The 21,784-nt window shown below is 45.4% G+C and overlaps 1 long non-coding RNA gene across 5 annotated transcripts; it reads left to right on the top strand.

Annotated features, from left to right (window-relative positions):
- The first annotated feature begins 10,804 nt into the window (after window positions 1–10,804).
- LOC123078429 (uncharacterized) lies at window positions 10,805–15,391 on the top strand. 5 transcript variants are annotated; one of them, XR_006437451.1, is made up of 3 exons: window positions 10,805–11,466; window positions 11,871–13,355; window positions 13,479–15,391. It is a non-coding gene; the product is annotated as an uncharacterized lncRNA (long non-coding RNA). The 5 variants fall into 5 exon arrangements; XR_006437448.1 differs by having other exon boundaries at window positions 10,805–12,076; window positions 13,144–13,355; XR_006437450.1 differs by having other exon boundaries at window positions 10,805–13,355; window positions 13,479–13,600; window positions 15,106–15,391.
- The last annotated feature ends 6,393 nt before the right edge of the window (window positions 15,392–21,784 follow it).

The raw sequence follows: 21,784 nt of genomic DNA, 5'->3' as shown, positions 1-21,784 counted from the left end.
GTGGATATTCTTCTAGTATTACAAAGCTCTCCATGTAGCTAGCTCCGTCGGCTTGTCGAACACTCGGACACCACCTAAATTTTTACTATTAGAGGAAAAAAGGTACTGCAGATACTGGCTAACGAACCAATCTCTTGGTTGGAAAGGGAACTAAAGATGCTGGCCTGACCGGTCTCTTGGTCGAAAAAGGACAGAAAGTGGGGGGTGTTGGGTCGACAATCCAACCGAGAATGAGCATGTCTAGATTTCTTGTGGTCACATAGGAAAGGTCACTGACGAGAATAAAAAATGCACAAATCCAGACATGCTTTGCATGTTTGCCGCACTCGGCAACACCTCTGCCTCACCACTTTATGCCTCGGTGGATGTAAAACCTGCTTGTGCCTCACCTGTCCCTATGCCCTTACTGCTGCTGTTAATCTAACATCACATGTAGAATGTAACAATGCCACTTTAATGTGATGTCGCTGTTAAGTAATGCTGTTGTCAATCTATTGCCATTGATAAAATGAATCAATGCCACCACCATTTCATGAAATGCTTCTGTCTTGCTTTATTTCTCATAAAGAGTGTTTTGGGTCGTTACACTAAACTCTGACACCGGTAACATAGCCGCATCTCCGTTGAACTACACAAAATTTAATTGCACAATGGTTGACACGACGATGTGTTTCTCCTTTCTGTATCACCCTTTGTTAGAATGATCGTTCCTGTTAACCGTGCATGTACGTACTGATCAAGTGCTACTCCCAATCTGTCATCACATAGTCATAATGCAATTGTTATGCATGTTAATGTAAGCCCCCGTTAATCTAGTGCCAGTGTTGATTTGATGTGATGGCACTTCTTAGTTAATGGCACTTTTTCATACTGTCACTGTAATGCCATTGATAACATATGAGATGTTGCTGTTAATCATATGCCGCTGCAAAAAAATGACACTGCTTAAATAACCCTGTTACATATTTGTGCAAACAGGGTTGTCTATCTCCATATGGTGTCTATTTGTGCAAACGGAAGCACAAACCTCAATTTTAGTGGAACCTGCTGTCAGCTGACCTCACGGTGCTCCAGGTATTCCTACATTCTTAACTAGGTAGAATGACCAATGCAAGATGAAATAAGCTTATTCGTACGTTGACTTGCTGTTTGCAGTGTGGAACGAGCCTGTCATGTGTGGAGGAGCAAACAAGCACTGCAGCCGCTCCGTCAACGTAAGATAAAAGAGACCGAGTCATTGATGGCCTGGCCGGCGAGTAGGGGCCGTGCAAACAACGGTGCATTATTTTAGTGGAACTACACAAAAAAGATATTGGGGTTAGTCGGACAAATTTTCTACAGCCGCACGGAAGGAACTGCGCTCATCGATTGCATAGAATTTCCTTTGTGCCATCATAGGAGATCCCAAGGTGGAAATCAACTAAGCACCTATAAAATTATGCATAATCTTCCTTACGCAGGTCATTATCCCCTTCGTCTAGATGATCGTGTTTTTTCATGCCGAGCTATTGATATCTGCTACTATTTTGCGACACCGTTTAAGTACATCGCTTTCCTATCTTTGCACATTCAGGGCAATGAAGATGATTTCAGTGGAACTGCACAAAATGGTATGATGTTGCGTGATCTCTATTGCCTCCTCTGTTTGCTGCAATGTGTGAGCGTAAATTGCAAGATGAGCCATCAAGCTAGCTGTGGAGTTGCCAAGATGCTTAAACTGCACGCAACATTGAGCAGAAAGAAGCATGCCCAGGAAATTAATGCGTGCGTAGGGAGGCCCTTTGCTCAGAGAAGCATCTGTCATTTTTTCTTTATTTCTACACCTTCTCATAGCTTTGTCTTGGTTATAGTCTTATGAATCATTTAGATGTGTAAACATGCTGAACTTACGTGCTTGTGAATGTTAGCTAGTATGCATACCGTATCTTGTAAGCTTAGTTTAGTGTGAATGTCAGCGTGTCAACCTTTACAATCTATGCATATTGTGGGCATGTTATTTGACCCCTCATTTTGCCGCACTACAAACAGTGTGAGTTTCTGCATGCAGTACACCATCCTCTAATTTGGTGGATGCCAAGCCGGCCCGAAAAGGAGCTATAACCTTTTTTCAAGTTGAAAAATGTTACCGATAAGGATCCATAATTAAGCTGGAGGCGTCTCTTTTGTTTCTTTCGAATGGGCAATGAGATGGAGAGCTAGAGAGTGTCTCTAATGGGCTGCCTCTAGTGTTAAGGCCCTCCAGTAGGAAACACGGGCAGCTGATTGGGCCGATACAAAAGCCTATCCATCTTAAAGCCCATTTCATTTTGTTTTTTGCGAGGAAAAGCCCATACTTCTTGAAGAGGGGGCGATCCCAGAAAAACCCTCCTTCCTCCTCGCTCCCACTTATGCTACAGCTCGTTGGACTCTCCCGCTTCCGTCGCCCACCAATTCCCCCGCTCCCCATCTTCCTCACTCGTACAGAAAACCCCCGCTCACCTTCTTCCGCACTCATACAAAAACCGCCTGCTCCTCTTCTTCCACTCCTACAAAAAAAAAACCCGGCCCTCCTTCTTCCCCACTCGCACTGCCACTAGGCTCGTCTCTGGCTACTCTGCTCAAACCCATGAGCTCGGTGCAACGCCCGCAAGGAAAATGGAGTCAGCTAGCCCCAACGCCAAGAAGATGAGGCTCCCGCCAGCGGCGACGCCGGTTGTAGATTCCACACCCGGCAGCGTGGGGAGAAGCGGCAGGCCCCCCACCGGATCTGAGGAACCCGTAGAATCTCGGGTGGACCTCATCAGCAATCTCCCGGACGCCATCCTTGGGGAGATCATCTCACTTATCCCCACCAAGGATTGCTGCCGCACCCAAGTCCTCTCAACTCGGTGGCGCCCTCTATGGCGCGCCACGCCCCTCAATCTCGATTGTCGTCAGCTATCTGTCGTTCATGATTTTGAACTCCTCAGAGCCATCATCTCCTGCCACCAGGGCTCCGTTCAATGCCTCTGCATCCTGACAGGCTACCCACTGTCCATACCCTGCATGGTGGACGCTTGGCTGACATCCCCTGAATTTGAAAAACTCCAGCAGTTTGAGTTCTACCATTACCACGAAAGTTTCATACCACGAACCGAACACCAAGAATTTGCCCACACCACCATTGTCAATCTCGTGGTTTTCCTCCACTCTCCACACCGCCACCTTCGCTCGGTGCCATCTACCAGACGATCTGGTACAAATGCTTCGACTCCCACTGCTAAAAAACTTTCGCTTGTGGTGGTTTATCTGTCGAAGGCCTCACTGCACAGCATCATCCACTCCAGTTTCCTAGCCCTGGAGTGCTTGCTGATTGTTTTGGGAATAGAAATCTGTATCAGTTGTCTCCAAATAAAGTTGCCTCACCTTAAAAGCATTGGAATTTGTTTTGAAGGACAACAACTCATCATCGAAGATGCCCCTTCACTTCAAAGGTTGCTCCCTCATTATTGTTATATACCTTCGCAAATAACTGTCGTCTCTACGCCCAAACTGGAGATCTTGGGTGTAATTCGTGATTCGTTTAATGATCACAAGTTGGTGTTTGGCTCCACACTTATTCAGGTACCGTATATTATCATGTACACATTTGTAATCATAAGCTGCATTTTTCATTTGTGCGCATAAGTTTTATATCATCTTGGAGTACACTTTGGGTACTAATATTATGTTATATGCTCAATGAAGAGTTCGTCCATGGATAGCCTATCAATGCTGCTGGATTCTGTCAAGATCTTATATATCGGAATGTTTAGTTATGATCTGAACATAATTATTGGCTTGCTCCGATGCTTTCGATGTTTGGAGAATTTATATATAAAGGTGATGATTTCATGCACATTGAAAGCCCGTATATATTGTACTAGAATTAACTGTTCAGCTGTTGCTCTTTCGACATACTCTTTTTTCAGACCTTTACTATTTTCAATCTTCATGTCTACTTAGGCGCTAACACATGGAGAAAAAAATAACCAATCGGTGGCATAATAAGCACCGGGATTTTCTCAGTTCTCATGACATTCGTTTGAGGACAATAACGATGGACGGATATGCATCCAACCAGGCAAACAGAAGCTTTGTCACATTCTCCTATTGAATGCGAGGTTACTATTGTCAATGAGGCTTAAGTTTTTCAACAAGAAATTTCTCACGGACGGACATGTTGAACAACAAAAAAAGAAGTTTCAGGTGGACAAATGGGCTTCTGAACGTGCTCGGCTTCTATTTACAACAACTTGTGGTCATGCTCCAATAATTGTTTTGGCATAGGATGTTGATTTTATGGATCAGACCGATCCATTTGTTTGTGACTACAAAAAAAAGTGGTTCGGTTAGATGTTATTGCCATGTTCAATCTGGGTTTGTCTAAATTTGATGAACAATTAATCCTTGGGCTTTTGTACCGTTTGTAAGCTTGAGTTACATGTTGTTGCCCTCGTACTCCCCTCCGCCTGCCACTACACCGCCGCATCTTCCACGGCTGCTATTCGTTCCCGTCCGAGGCCTCGCCGTCATTCGCCGCCTTGGTTCGCTCGGTGTGCCCACCACCGTCTGGCGTTGTCAACATGGTCAACAACCGAGAGGAATCCGGAGATGACTGTACGTGGAGAGGCTGGTAGTAGGGACCCACTAGGGTCATGGCATTACGCAAGCATGTGCCTCGTTATTACAAGCCAGAAAAAAATACTTCCTCCTAATTGTTTGACAACTACGTCCCACGCCATTGTCAATGTAGTCAATAAACGAGAAAATTACACAACGAGCGGCTAACACCAGGGACCCAGCAGCTCGCCCAGTTGTTTCTTAGTTTTAGAGACGGAGCTCAACTGCGCGCTGTGCGGGGGCTGTGGCCCGTCTAGCCCATGCTTACACTTTTATTTAAGCACATGACGAGCCCAGTTGATATCATTATTCTTTCTGAAAATGGCTAGCCCAGTTCCTTTTTTTTTGGAGAATACCCAACCGAGGCCTACTTGCTTTTCTCAGCCCTGCTGGGCTGCAAATCCTTCAAGACGAGGAGGGATGTATTCGGCTTCCCTAGAAAATGGGCTATAAGTAGTAAGAAATGGACAGTAAATTTTTAAACCAAAGCCAACCGGCAATTACCTTCAAATATCGTTTTTTTGGATTTCAAGATTTTAAATTTCATTCATTTTTTTGTGGAGAATTTTTTAAAATTGTATTTTGATATAATTTTTTAAAAATTATTTTTAACGTGACTCGAAATTTCGTGATTAAAAGAGTTTGGACCCCACCGAAATATGCAAAATTTCATTGAATTTTTTAGCAGTGCCCAAAATATGGTCTGTAATACTAATAAAAAGAATATGGGCTTAAAAATATCCTTAAGAATTAGCAAATGGGCTGTAAATTATTGAAAATAATGGCAAATGGGTTGTATGCTGTTTTTCACAATTTTGGAGACTGGCTTCTAGGCTTACTAGGTTGATGATGACGTCGTCCTAGAAAAAATTGATGCGTACACAAGGCTTTGTAAACTTAGTTAACACAGAGCAGTGACCGTTGGATGTCCATCCAATGGCCTTGTGCTTCTTCAATCTTTGATTTTCTTGCTCCAGCCGCCCAAACCAGTGGCGGCGGGACTGCCTGCTCCCTCTCGTGATGGGCTATGCTGCCGCCAGGCTATCCCTCTACCCACCCACACATCCTATTATTTTTTGGCGACGTCAGCCTCACCCCGCAGCCGACCAATCAGCTCTCGTACTCCCCTCAGCATGGGCATCCGCTGTTGTGGCTTCCCCGGCTCCGGGTCGTTCCCTTCCTGGGCCTCGCCCTCGTCCACCGCGTCTGTGCTCTCAGTGCAGCGTGGTCAACATGGTCAGTAAACAACAGCCATCGGAAGATGGATGTAAGTGGAGAGGCTGACAGTAGGGACCCACACAAGCAAGTGCCTCCTTATTATGCAAAAAAATGATTGCTCCTGCTGACAGCTGGGACCCATCGACCATATCTTCGCATGGAAGTTAGTGCCTCCTTGTTATGCGAAAAAACTATTCCTCCCAATGACAGCTGAGACCCGACAGATTTGGTGGCTGACTTGTGGGCCTACCAAGTTGACGCATACGCAGGGCTTTGTCAACTTAATCAACAAATGATTCTAGCAGCTGGAACGTTGGATGTTAATCCAACAGCCATGCTGCTTCTTCAACCTCTGTTCTTGCTCTTGTCTCCCGTGGGCAGTAGTGCTGCCGCGCACCCGAACCAGTCAAGTTTCCCACTCCTCTCCATCTGTGACTCCACTGCCGCGTCTTCCCCATCTCCGGGTCATTCCAGTCTGGGGCCTTGTTGTCGTCCACTGGCCTTGGTATGCTCGGCACGGTGTGGTCAGCATGGTCAACAAATGAGAGTCATCGGAAGATGATTGTACGTGAGAGGCTGACAGTGGGGACGCACCACGCCCATGGACGCATGCATGCAACTGCATCCTTTTGACCCTGAAAAAATAATGTTTTCTCCTCCTGACATCTGGGACCCACCAGCTACATCTTGGCACGCAAGGAAGTGTGTTCTTATTATGGGCAAAAGAAATGATTCCTCCCCTGATAGCTGGGACCCATAAGCTATATTTTCGCACACAAGGAAGTGCCTCATTATCCTCCCTGACAGCTAGGACCCACCGGGTCGAACTATAAATAGGGTTGTCTCTCTGGTAGCGAATGTGTACGTACATACTGGTCGATCGGTCTCTCTGTAGGGATGAACCGTGGCCGAGCAAGGAGCGGCACGTGTGACGTAGCAGTTGAGGCAGTCCTGTATAAATCATGTACACGTACGTACATCCACACTGCAAGAAAGTAAATACGGCTACGTACGTACATACGGGGCGAGGTCTCGAACGTGTACGCGTGCATACTTACGGCCAGGGCTCATGTACATGGAGAGGCAACGGATGACAGCGACGTCGTCCTGTTCATCGGCAGCTAACCGGCTGGGTCAAAATGAGGAAACAACATCGTGTTCACCGGGAGCCAAGTGACTGGGTCAGAACGCGCCTTGTTCATCGAGAGCGAAGCCACTAGGTCAGAATGCGTCATGTTCATCGGGAGCCAACCGGCTTGGACGGAATAGCCGGAACGGGGTCTGGCGTACCGCAAAACGGAGGAAAATGGCCTTCTGTTCGACCGCATACTATCGAAACGGGGTCATGTTCATCGAGAAGGGTCTGGCGTACCCCAGAACGGAGGAAACAACCTTTTGTTCGAGTGCCTACGGTTGAAACAGGGTGCTGTTGATCGGGAGGGGTGTGGCGTACCGCAAAATGGAGGAAACGGACTTGTGTTGGAGCACCTACGGTCGAAACAGGGTCGTGTTCATCGGGGGGAGTGTGGCGTACCGCAAAACGGGACTCCACGGGCTACTGTTCATCCACCGTCTACTGCCTCGCTCCAGCCTCCACCTGCTACTATTCATCCACCGTCGACTTCCTCCAGCCTCCACCTGCTACTATTCATCCACCGTCGTACTTCCTCCAGCCTCCACCAGCTACCGTTCATCCACGGGGTCCTGTTCATCCAGCCTCCACCGACTACTATTCAACCAGCCCTCCAGGGGGCCTGTTCATCCACCCTCCACGGCCTCCTCGATCGGGGTCCTGTTCATCCAGCGGCAACGGCCTACTACTACCACGAGGTCCTGTTCATCCAGCCCCCACCAGGAATTGTTCATCCAACCCCCAACAATGCTCACTGTTCATCAAGAGATAGCAGCAGGTTCGATCGGCTTCAGTTAGCAGCAGTAGCGAAGGAATCGCTCGATAGGGTTCAGTTAACAGCCAGGGATCAATCCATCGCTCGGGTTCAGTAACGTGTAGCCAGTGCAATCGCTCGGGTTAAGTAAGCGAACGCCTCGCTCGGGTTCAGTTAGAGCGCAACGCCTCACACACACACACGCGCGTACGTGTACGAGAGAAACGCACAATCCCTCCGTGCATCTCTCGGCCTCGACCACCCACCGTAACCGGGAACTCCCCGAAATTTTCCTCGCCCTCGCTTCTACCATGATTTTTTCTGTCATGGACGGCCCAAAGAATGTCATGCAGGTGCGTCCCTAGCCCGCCCATGACGAAAAGCCCATTTTCTGTAATGATTTTTTGTCATAGAAGTAGGAGCCCACCACATCTATGATGATATGTGCTTTTGTCACAATTATCGTCATAGAAGTGTCATAAGCATGACAGGAAAAAAAGTCGTTCGACCCAGAATGTCACGGATGTGTCTTTTTTTTGTAGTGTTAAGATCATCAAGAAGTTGAAGATTGCTCTACCCTCCATCACCGGGAAGCCTATCAATGCACTTCCGACGGACACTCGCTATAGGATTATGGTGCACATTCCAGGGAGGACTTTCGGGAGTTACCAAGAGCCCGTCGACTTAGAGTTTACCACTCCCACTTGGATCCTCGGGAGAGACATGGCTATTCATCACTTGAACACCTCCAAGAAGAGTACAGGGATGAGCTTGACGCATCAGACCTCGCCATAATTTCATGCAGAGACAGAAAGGGAGATATCGTGCGCACCGTGGATGACGACTCCATTCTCTCATATGTCCAAGAACTAGAGACTTATATCAGAACTCTGGAGGTTGAACGCGCAAAAGCTCGAAGACGTTCAAGAGGCTGATCTTTCGTGAACTGAACTGGAGGATAAAGCCCGCGAGGACCATGACGGGCATGAAGAAGTCAAGGGTTTTTGGGAGAGAATCGACAACCTAAAGACTTATGTTGCCACATTGGAGGAGAAGATGGACCAGGGAGAAGACCTCTTTCCGAGTGGATACGATGGACCCCTCGTGAGCAATGATAAGGATTACGAGGAGAGCTCCACTGAAGGACGCAACAAGAGGAGACGCACCGCCAGACGATGCTGCACCAGAAGACGCACCGCTGGAGGACGCAAGGATATCTAAGGAGAACATTTAGTCGACCGCCATGTTTTTATTTTTATTTTTTCATCGATCAATTAGGCCGTTATTTTTCGATTAGTCGTGAGATTTTGTAATCCGAGATTGAACTTTGTTGAGAGGAATGAATAAATGATTGGTGTGATTATTATTGTTGCATTCATATGGGTAGTGCTAATTTCTCTTTAGACCCTTTTTCTATTCTAATTTCTCATCCACTCCAAAACACCAGATGCCTCCGAGACGTGACCCCGGATTCACTTTCCCGCCGGAGCTCACCCAGCTGATCCAACAACAGAATGCCTTGATGCAGATCCTCATCCAGAACCAAGGCAACAACAACAACAATCCACCGCCACCACCCCCTATCGACAACCTGACTCGTTTCCTAAGGCTGGATCCGCCGGTGTTCTCTAGCAGCACCGAGCCGATTGTAGCTAATGATTGGCTCTGCAAGATCGGAAGGGAGCTAGCAACTGCTGGATACACAGATGCTGAGAGAGTGTGTTTTGCCACATATCAACTAGATGGACCCGCAACATCGTGCCCCATGGCCACAGTTACATGGGATCAGTTTCAGCAGGCCTTCCGCACCGCTCATGTCTCAGCTGGAGCCAGGAGTCTGAAGAAGCGTGAGTTCCGCAACATACGCCAGGGGAATCATACCGTGGGACGATACGTGGATGAGTTCAGCCAGTTAGCTCGCTATGCCCTAGGTGATGTGGCCACAGATGCCGCGAAACAGGAGAAGTTTCTCGAAGGACTGAATGATGAGCTGGGAATGCAGCCGATGGTGGCCACCTTGAATAACTACTACGAGCTGGTAGACAAGGCCATCATCCTTGAAGGCAAGCAATAGCAGATTGATAGCCGCAAGTGAAAGTATAGCCAGGGGAAGTACAACTCGGGAGCTCAGCAGAAGCCTCGCTACACCCCATACTCGGGAGGTCACACCCATCACACCCATGGAGGACACAACCATGGAGGGAATGGGAACAACCGCCACAATAACGACAATTTCAAGTCTAGAAATGGAGGCAATGGCAACCAACATCGTCCTGCTCCAGCTCAAAAGGATTTGAGTCATATTACCTGTTTCTCAGTCTTCATTTTTTTTTGAATTTTTGAAAAAAATTAATAAGTGTGAAACAAAATTTAAAATTCTAAACGTTTTGAAATTTCTAAACCAAATTCAAAAACAGGTACATATTTCGAAAATGAAGAATGAGAAATAGAATTCCTCTCTTCTTTTGGAGTTGGCTTGGGCGGTGGTTCAGGAAGAGTCCAATCATTATCATTCCTCAATATATTCTCTACTCCTAATGTCTCAGTTGGTTGAATAGTATCATGGTTTATTTTCGTCTGGTTTATTTTCGTGGGTTTATCTTCGTCTCACATCCCACCACCATATCTACTCACGTTAATTTTTTTTACCCTCACAATAAAAACTTTACTAACCTTTTCAAAGTTTCCTAACTAGACACGTTATAAACGGGCAGGAACCGATAGCACATTACCAATAAAAACTTTCCTAACACTTTCACCTTTCCTAACTAGCCACGTTACAAACCGGCAGGAACCAATAGCACGTTACCAAACAATAAAATTCAGTTTTCTGATAATTAATCCCAAATCTCAACTTTCCTAACGCAATGATTCATATTTTCCTAACAATCTCTACTGCTAATGTCTCCTCAGTAATTAGGTCGTCGTTCGTTAGCCTCCCCATCGATCCCACGTCGCCAGCCCCACCATAGATCTTTTTCCTATGTGAGCCCCGCCCCCAGCACCGATTTTTTCGTACATGAGCCTACTTCCCAGCCGGTTTATTTTGTGCAAAACCGAAAACGCGCGTTGTCCCAGCCCACCCACCGTATCCACACCGATCTCTCTCTCTCGACCAGGCGATGCGCTAGGGTTAGCGCTTCATGCCGCCGCCCATGGTCCGATCACCGGCAGCCGTGGACGTCGCCTCCCTGCCTCCCCACCGGCACCCTGCTGCAAGGGGCTTCTCCCCTCGACATTGACGCCCCGCTAGCGGCCTCCCTCCTTGACGCCGTCTCCCACACGCCCCATGACGCTACCTCCCCACGCACTGAGTATCTCGCGAACGACCTCGCCCGTATCTTCCTCCACGCTGCAGTCGACGACACCCGACAATTCGTCCGCATTGATTCCACGCCCGTCTCCTAGCCACTGCTCTCGAGTTCAATGCGTCAAATGAGAAAGGGAGATGATGTTGGGTAGCAAGGGCAACAGGACTTCAATGCGGCGGCGACTTGAAGCCTTGGGCTACAGGTCGAGGCCTTCTGGCAGCGCTACTACATGCGGCCTGTCGGCTCCGGTGGCGGCATGTTTGGCATCACCAGCACCTTCATCGGCATATCCGAGAGCAGGCCGTGGTGGCTGCAGTGAGGGTGCGTGCGGCAGAGCAGATGGCGTTCTGAAGAGCTACTACACCTTGGATCCCGATCCCTCGCTGAAGGTGCTCGATCTTGGTGTTTGAATGCTGCTACCGTACAGCAAGGTCTGTAGCAGCTTTTGCAATGGATTCCTTTTTATGATGGTAGAGTTTATTTTGGTTTAGATTTGGTATTGTTGTTCTGTCCACTTAACCCAGTCTATAGCAACAGATTTTGATGTCGTTTCCTTGCCGACAAAGGTCATAACTTATCACGTCTGCAAATGATTTTTTGGCTGTAGTATGAATAGAGAAGTTCGGTCAGATGCAAGGCATGCTTAGCATCTCATAGTCATAGGCTACTCCGTTTTAACATTGCAGCCATCCAGGTTTTCAGTTTAAGAGATGATTTGGTAACTCATCAGCATAGAAAATTATTTACTCTAATGCAGATTACATGTTAAGGCCTTAATTCTTTTATATTTGTTTTTTTTCGAGAATGAGTTCTTTTATATTTGTGCTCGTACTAGGCAATATAAGGTCTCCAGTGCAAGCATTATCCATCTTTAGCTGCTCATAAGCAGTATCCAGTTGAGGACAGGTACACTCTTGCTAAGGTTAATCTTTGATATATATAATTCGTTGCCCAGATATAGTTTGCAGGTGTATTTCCCCCCTTTTGATCAAGATTTCTGCAGTGCAGAATGGCTATTTGCAAGTGTGTTCCGGAACAATGGTTAGTGTCTAATGCAAAAGGTTTAATGACTGCAAATTATATATTGTTTCTGAGATTTGTCTAGAAATTATATGTTATCTCTGATTTTGGAGCTAGAATAATATGTGTGTTGCCTTTAGTTATATATATGTACACTCACTGGTTAACTATGGTTCTTTGGATTATTTCGGCGAACCGCTAAACAATGGACGATGCGGTTGACATTGATTAAGAAGTAGAGAGTTTGTAGGTTGTTCAAATTTACTTTTGCCAATGATCAAAGAATTGTCATTCTGGACGTACACCTATTGGGTTGCGTATCTCGCCGTCATTCATGCTGGCTCTGGTGGCTTACCTTAGGAGTACCACCAATCTTAGAACATGCTCTTAATTTGGGTAAATTATGGAAACGTTTATGGTGGACACATTTTTGATTTCATCCTTTATTAGCTAATTTGTATAGCTTATGATCTTAGAGTTAACGGCCACTTATCATATTCTTTAGGTGTGGAGTTAAAAGCTTCACACAGCTAATGACATAAATGCTATGTTAAACAATATCGACGAAGTCAGTAGTTATCTTTGTCTCTACTTTTTCGGTGACAAGTTCTATTTTTCCTATCAATGGATCAAGTTGTGTTGGGTTAACTTCAAAGTGGTACAAAAAATTTGCAGCTATTTTTTTGTTAGTAATCTTATAAGCAACAGAAAATAGCAGTATGATATTTATGTCATTGTGACATTTAAATCAGTGTTCATGCTTGTAAGTCAGGCCACCAATGTTCGTGCATATAAATCAGGATCCTTGATTTTTCCAGTGACTGTCTCTGATGTATTTCTATTTCCATCTGGCAGCTTAATTAGAATTTCTATTTCCATATCTCCCTCCTTTTTGTGAGTGATTTCAGCTCCATGAAGAACTCTCTGGTATATATGTCCCCCCAGTCTACTTATTGTAGATGTCTGATCTTGTGGATTCCTTTTGTTGGCTTTGAGTTCTTAATGCAGATGTTTTGCTTCTTCTTCAGTCATCCATACCTTTTGTATGTTTGTTCACTATACATTTTGACGACATTGGGTTTTTATAGGCATGGAGACAAGAGATGGCATCTTACGTTAAGTCTATAGATATTGTGCCCCTCGTGGAGATTAGTGTTGAAGGGTATTATGGTCCGTCTACTCTGGAACTTTTGCTCGTCATCCCAGATGATTATTCAGGGCATGTTGGAACGGACTTCGTTAGGAACCATCAAGCATTGTGAATTGATTTAGCTTCAGTTCAAATCTATTCAGGCACTTGGTATGTCTTCATTTCTAATCCCACGTGCATATATAACTGGAGTAGCTATAGCGGCTGAATTAAACCACTTCACAGAAATACGGAATTTACTTTCAGGGCCGAGCTTAGGATTTTTTTTGCTAGGTTACCTGAATCAACAGAGGAAAGTCACGTTCAATTTGTGAACACTTGGATGCAACAACATATCCACATTCTGCTATATCATCAGAAAGCAAAAACCATGAGAGGCCACAATAATCATCAAGGTAAATACATCCCTGCAGTCTTTCCTTATGTTTCATTTGCATGTTGGTTTGGTAAACTTAGCATCCTGCAGAGCCATTTTTTAAGATAGTTCAGTCATACTTGGTGCTGCACTAAAAAATACGTGTTAGAACTTTACATGCCTATAGTTAGTCCCACCAGTTTCGATGGTCAGCAATTGCAGCTATGAAGAATAGGATATCTTCTTGATATCAGGGATCAGCATCTGATCTTTTATTTGATTGGGGTTGTGATTTCATTGGGAAAATAGTTTTGTGCTGGGTATATGATCATATTTATGCTCGCACCGATGTATGCCCTTACTTATGGTTATTTTGTTGGGCAAATAAATTGCCTCAGTTTTCCTGTCGATGATAGTAATACTACCCTCAGTTTAGATCCATTTCAGAAGGTAAAGTCTCATATCAACACCTACGTAGGAGTTTCAGAATATAGACTTATAAGATTGGATACTATTTTTTGATCTGAAAAAATATCTATTGCCGATAAGAACGTATTTCACATAATATATTATTGGTTCATCCTGGAGCTTGAAATGTACTCCTTTTTTCTGTAGGGATTTCTGAAACGAGTAGAAGATTAATAACTTCTACGACATCAAAGATCTCTGTGCTTTTAGAGTATGCACCATATTGATTTACTTATTGATTTATTCACACTGTATCAGATTTTCCTTGAATGTGATACTTTATTGATTGCACCGAACACTGGAAGCAAACTGCTTTCTTAATTCAGGATTATCCTGCACCAATTTCTGTATAAGTTCTCCTTGATACCAATTTGCATACTTGCAACTGGAATTCGAGACACATATAATTCATAATGAAAATATATACGAGTATTCGCAAGGCATCGAATTTTTTAAATTACTATCAGATGGAATTTGGGAATTGGCCTTACAAAGATAATAGACAAGGAAATATCATATGTCAGTGGTTCCCTTTTTACTGGGCAGATAATGAAACTTTAGCAATTCACGAGTTGCATGAATACGGAACTCGAGATAGTCTGTTAGTATAAGTAAAAATGTTTTTCATTTTATTTCTTGGTTTGACCAAATTATATTTTACCCAAATGTATGGATGATCGAGGGTGGGAGGGAGCAAGGGAGGAATGGGGAGAGAGATTTTGCAGGTAAACATTGGTAGTACAACCACGTTCCCACATGTATGGATCATCATTGTGTTGTTACCAATATGCCAGATACCATAACTTTCATGTCTGAATGTGTTGTAGAAATGTTCTTTGATAAATGTGTTTTTAGCTCTTCATATTTTAGTAAGCACACATATCACTCCGAAAAAAAATTTAGTTGGGAGAAGGAAGAAAGGAAGAAAAGGTGAGCACTTCAACGGTAAAAAGATGCTGCCCGTTGCAACTCACGGGCATTTGGTTATTCATGTATATCAGTATGACTCATGGCATTTCTGGATTGCCAGTAGCCCTGATCTGATTGCTTGATGTACCTATATCATTTTCTTTTCAGTCACCTATTAATCCGAGCAGGGATGATGAGGGAAAAGAAATGGTCATGGTGAAAGTCAATTTAGTGCATCAAGGATTGGAGGGTGTGAGATTTGCAAGAGGTGATGGAGGACAGTTTGTAGTCAAGGAAGAGTACAAACATAAGTTGGTTGAGAATTTTTAGAGATTTAGACATATACTTTTGCAATCTATAAGAGGATCAAATATGTTTTGGGTTGATGCTTATGTCCCATGCAAGAAATGGGGATGAATTTTAAACACCACGGCACCGTGGCTCTCTGGCAAACGTTGAGGTATTTGCTTTTGTAATTCTAGTAAATCCATAACTCGTCTGAAATTTATGAATCTTGGCATGCTATCATGGAATGGCATCAACATGCTGGGGTAAAAAATATTGTCACATTTGGGGCAGGTTATGGTATAAGCTTCTCACAAGAAGCCTCATGGTTACGGTAGGGAAACGTGTCACCTTTATGGACAAAACGATATTCATCGCCTCTTTTTGCTTTCAATTTTTTTTCTGGTGTAACATAGAACAACATGAGTGTCGTGTTGAATTTTGGAATTTTTCGGGGTTCGTTTGGACATTTTTATATGTTAACTGAGTTCTCTAGGCATTTATGTGCATAATTCAAATTTGAACTACATGCACATGCTCCAGTGCATAAAAATGGGTTGAAAAATCAAATGTGTGTCCTTGGTTGCATGCTTAGGTCACATATAGGAAATGAGAATGAACGTCAAACACCTTGACACAGTCGCTCGGCCGCTAACATTGAGATACATGGTTTTAAAGTTCTAGTAAATCGAAAATTCGTATGAATTTCATGAAACTTGACATGATATCATGAAACGGCATCAACATGCCGTGGTAAAAACATTATTCCATTTAGGGCAGGTTTAGGTATAAGCTTCTCACAACAAAGCCTGATGGTTTCGATAGGGAACGTGCCACCTTTGTGGACAAGACGATATCCGTCGACTCTTCTTGCTTTCAAATTTTTCTAGGGTCAACATAGAACAACATGAGTGTTGTGTCAATTTTTGAGATTTTTCGGGGTCTGCTTGGACATTTTTATACATTAACCGAGTTTTCTATGCATTTATGTGCATAATTTAAATTTGAACTACGTGCACATGCGTTACAGGCATCAGCTACTTTGCCATCTGCCAGAGCAGACAGCAATGAATAGGTCCACCGAGGGCAAACATCTTTCCTGTCGGCCACTGACGGCAAACCTCTTTGCCGTCAGCCACCAATGGCAAACACTTCCAGCACTGAAAGTCACGGTAATGACATTGTTTGCCGTTTGCGTAATGACAGCGGACGACAAAGATGTTTGTCGCCCGCTTTCCTGGTAAAGCTGACGGTAAAGATAGTTGACGGCAAAAACAGTTGCTAGTCCCGTTAGGTGGCTAGTGACAGACTTTGCCGTCTGCCTGCTTACAGCAAACAACCAAACCATTTGTCGTTTGTCGTATGACATCGGCAGGGCTGTGGCTGCACGTCACTACTGCTCTGTCTTTGCCATCTGCTTGGCAGATCTTTGTGGTCTGTCAGCAGACGGCATAATGACCAAATGGGTTAGGCCTGGTGCTCCAAGGTTGCACATGTTGCTGCCATGTGTCCCTTTGCTGTCTGTGGCAGACGACAAAGTGCCCTTTGCCGTCGGTGGCAAACGACAAAGTGCTTGTATTGCTCCTTTTTATTCTGTTTTTTCTTATATTCAAGATTTTCACAGCAAATACATGATATCTATATATATATATATAGGGTAGCACTATTCTGGGATCAGAATAACTATTTGAATCATGTCAGGCCTGTATATGGCCCGATTAGGTTCTGGTTCTCCCGAACCCGTAAAAAAAACCGATACAAAAACTGCGCTGATCCTCTCCGTCTCCACACCTCCTGCCCCACCCACCTCCACCGACAGATCCGCACCACCCGGCCCTGATCGATCCGCCGCCCCTAACCGGTGCCACCCGCACCCCGCCGCCCCCACGCCGCCCGCACCCCGCCCCAACCGGCGCCGCCGGCCCCGCGCCACCCGCATCCCGCCCCAACAGGCGCCACTACCACCGCGCCGCCCGCACCTCCCCCAACCAGCGACGCCACCCTCGCGCCGCCCGCACCTCCCCCAATCGACGCTGCTGGATCCCCACCCCAACCAAGCGCGTCGTCTACGGCTGCCCCGCACCCCCGACGCTGGAGGACACCACGCGCCTCCATCGGGCCTGCCACCTCCTCCTCCTCCTCACGGTGGTACTCCTCCATCGCCAGCGCGCTTGGATCCGGTGACGCCACCGACCAACGGAGCTGACGCCCCCACCCCAACCCCACTCACACCCCGGTCACCTCTGCCGCCGGCACCCCACGCGCGCGAGTCTAGCCACCTCCCCCTATTGCCGCGACAACCCTTTCCTCTGTCATCGCGCACACCTGCTGCATCCCGACCAAGGCTAAGGGAGAGAAGTTCAGCCTGGCCAACAGATTTAGTTTGATGTTTCCGTCTTTTTGAACCAACTTCAGTTAGATGTATATGTGCTTCAGTTTGATGTGTGCGTGCTCCTTTCTCTTCCTTAGATCGCTCGTGTCCCCAAGGTCTCTCGGATGTGCTGCCTGCGATTTGCTCATGCACGCAGCCGACATGGACATGCTCCTGCATATTGATACCGTTGCTGCTGACAAAATTTCTCTTAACTGAACTTAACCGTTTTTACTGATTGAACTGTCCAGGAGACATGTGGAGCGAGCACTGTAACAACGCAAAAAGGAAAATAATGCATGCATGTATGTCTGCGTCTTCAACGGGATTTGTTGTAAAAGTTTATTTTTTTTATGAAGTTCACAAAAGTAAGATGGAATTACCGAAGTTCAAAGAGCACTGTAACAACGCAAAAAGTTCACAAAAGTAAGATGGAATTACCGAAGTTCAAAATGAGGAAAAATAAACACATTAAAAATAGGGATTTTTATTTCTGTGCCCCTGGTTCGTTAGTTCTACTCATTCATCCCTACGCTCTTAACTTTTGCTTACTTTTCCCCACTCCCTTGCCCAAAACAGCGGACGGCCGTTGCCGTCGGGTCAATGGCTTGACCGTTAATTCTGACTAGTGGGGCCGCGTAGGGCGGAGTCCACATTTTGACCATTACGTGGTAAGGCCGTGAAATTGACACTCACGGTAACCTAAATCAGATCCAGTCGCTTCCGCGCCGCCCCCTCCGCCGCCGTCGTGCTGCCTCTGCCGCCGTACTGCCGCCTCCGCTGCACTCTTGCCGCCTCCGCTGCAGTCGTGCCGCCTCCGCCTCATCTACCCTCTCTCCCCATCTAGGATTAGGAAGCGATGTCGGGGGGCACCCCATCCGGCCCATCGACCGTGGAGATGATTGGGTCGAATCAGAGGCTGATAATTCATGGATTCCACCTGGGTAAGCATCGTTTTCCTCTCAAATTGATTAGGAGATCCGTAAATTAGGCTGTATTTGACCACCGTTGGCATGAATCAACGCAATTTATCTGAAATTTTTCGGCCTAACTGTGCCCTTTATCTTATTTCAATCGAATAGGGTTGATCCTGCACTTGCTTTTCAGCTGGCGGTTAGAATGGAAACTAGCGAGCTGCGTGGAACTAAACCGTGTGTGATTTCTGGATTTTTCTATCCTAAAGTGGTAGAAACCAGCGTTTCGTTCAGAGATTTCCGCGAGGCACTCTGTTGTGAGTATCTGTGGAGCCCTGTCGATGCTGTTCAACTGAGATATTTCGACAGTACCGAGCAGAGATTTCTCCCATTAACTTGTGATGAGTATCTGGGATTGCTATTTAGTTTGAATGCTGACAGCCGTTTCGGTAAAATACATATCGGTGTGCTTCAGGCACGCAAACAACGTATCCCGAAGGGTGTTCAGACATCATCTGTCTCTGCTAATAGCGAGCGTCCTCGCACTCCTTGTAGGTCGAGACCAAGTAAACCTAGTGGTTCTGAAAGCCACAACATGTCGGCTGCCGCTAATTCTGCCACTTCTCCTCTCCCTTCTGCACCTGATGTAGAAGTAGATGCAGAGCCTGACGAGGAAGTGCCTCGACATGATGATGAGGATGAGATTCTATTCCCTGAACTGGTAGATAGAGTCAGTCAACAGGCAGTGGAAGATCAATATGCAGAGGAGCCTAGCAGCCGTGCTAGATTTGATGACACTGATGATGAAGAGAGGGAGGAGAACATCGACTCCTTAGTTTTACAAGAATATGATGGTGAGGACATGCCAACAATTGAGTGGAACAGGGAGAATCCTGACCTTACTCCAGGAACCGTATTCGAATCGATGGTGGACTGTCGTAATGCAGTGACTACATATTGCATTCTCACTGAAAACTCTTATGAGGTTGATAGGAGTGAGCCAGGAAGATGCACTGTTCATTGCCCTTATGATAGGTGTAGGTGGAGGTTGCATGCATCCACTATGCGAAAGAGCAAATTGATTCAGGTATTACAACTGAATATTATTATCAGATTATTTATCCATTCTATATTCAGATCATGCGTACTGTTTCTCAATTGTATTTGACATCATTTTTCATTTTGTTTCAAATAAAAAGCAACCCACACGGGCACACTTGCCCACCTGAAGGGGGAGGGGGAAAGGACAAATCTAAGCTTGCAAAGACTAGGTGGGTGGCAGATGCAATCTTGGATTGGGTGAGGGAAACACCAACAATTGGTCCAATAGCACTCCATGGAAAGCTATTTGAGAAGTACAAGATTAATGTACAATACATGAAGATTTTCTATGCTAAGGAAAGGGCTCTTGATAGGATTAATGGTCCATGGAATGGGAGTTTTCAGTTGCTTTACACCTTCAAAGCTGAAGTGGAGACGGCTAGTCCAAGGAGTGTTGTAGAGATTGACAAGCATACAGTTAAGTACAAATTAAAGGGAAGGCAATAGAGAAGGAGTGCTTCAGGAGGGCTTTTGTTTGTTTCAAGGCTTGCTGGCAGGGGTTTCCGAATGGTTGTAGGCCCTACTTGGCTTTCGATGCGACTGCTTTGAATGGAAGATGGAGAGGCCAGCTAGCAGCAGCTTCTGTAGTTGATGGACACAACTAGCTATTCCCAGTTGCATTTGGTGTGATGGAGGTAGAGAGTGAGGAGAGTTGGGTTTGGTTTCTGCAGCAGTTGTGCAACATTATAGGTACACCCTCAGGTTTAGTTATACACACAGATGCTTGCAAGGGTTTAGAAACTGCAGTAGAAATTGTATTCCCTGGAGTGGAACATAGGGAATGTATGCGACACCTAGCGCAGAATTTTAAAAAGAAATTCAAAGGCAAAGTTTATGATGAGAATCTATGGCCAGCATCATACACATGCAGCTTGAGGAAGCATGAGCACCATTTGAGAGTGTTGTATGCTCATAATCCTTTGGTGAAGGAGTACATGGATGAACATCATGGAAAGCTGTGGTCAAGAAGCAAATTCAATGAAATCTGCAAAGTAGACTATGTGACCAATAACCTCGCTGAGTGTTTCAATGCAAAGTTCAAGTCAGTGAAAGGGCTTTTGTTGTGGCAAGCATTTGATAAGATCAGGCAGATGATCATGGTAAAGATGGCTCTTCGTAAAAGAATTGCAGAAACACAATATGTTGGCCATCTTATGCTCCCATCTCTGATTAAGACATTGCATGCCAAGGCAAGAGGACTAAGAATGAAATGCATTCGACCGTCGACATACGAGGCTGAGGTGACATACACTGACAGTAAAAATAGGGAATGGAGATATCCAGTGAACCTTGCAACCAATGAATGCGGCTGTAGGCAATGGCAGATCTGCGGGAAGCCGTGCATACATGCCCTACATCTCATGACTGTTATTGGAGGTGAAGATGGTGAAGTTGATCAATATTGCTCTGAATATTTCTCTGTTGCCAAATTTAGGGTTGCTTATGCTGAAAATGTGCCTGCACTCTTGGGAAAAGACCAATGGAACAAAGTAGACCCAGGGTTCAAACTCCATTCTCCTGTACTGACTAGACCACCAGGAAGACCAAGGAAAAACATGATAAGAGCTGGTGAAGAGGGTCGTGTAAAAAAACAGCGTAAGTGCAAAAGATGTGGTATCTTAGGGCATATTGCTAGGCTTGTACCAATCCAGTTATGCATCATTTGGAGAAGAGGAACAATGGGCAGCAGCAAATGCAGAGGAGAATGCAAGAAGTTTAGAGGATAATGCAGCAGCAATGGAGAATGCAACAAGTTTAGAGGATAATGCAGCAGCAGAGGATAATGCAACAAGTTTAGAGAATGAAGCAACTGAAGTAGCAGCTTGGTATGTGTGCAATCTTTCCATTTTTTTGCATTTGTTCTCTTTTTTATCGATGGCTAAGCTTATTTCTGTTTGACCCAGCTCTAGGATAATTAGAGACACAAGACAGAAAAGACCTAGAGAGGAAGAAACTTCGGTTGAACCATCATCTGACGCGGAATTTGAAACCATGGCTTACGAAGGTTTTGAAGCTATAAGAGAGGAGGAAGTTATTTTGTCTGAAGTTCCTTTAAAGATTAGTGAGCCCACAGATGACCGTCAACTAGTCATCACTTGCTCGATCAGTCAAAGCTCAACAAAACCGCCACCACCAGAAGTGAAGATCAGAAGCAACAAGACAAAGCTTTCAAAAG

The sequence above is a fragment of the Triticum aestivum genome, chromosome 3D (genome assembly GCF_018294505.1).
Source record: "Triticum aestivum cultivar Chinese Spring chromosome 3D, IWGSC CS RefSeq v2.1, whole genome shotgun sequence".
Lineage (NCBI taxonomy): Eukaryota > Viridiplantae > Streptophyta > Magnoliopsida > Poales > Poaceae > Triticum > Triticum aestivum.
Note: the sequence above shows the minus strand (reverse complement) of the source record. Positions and strands in the feature narration are given on the sequence as shown.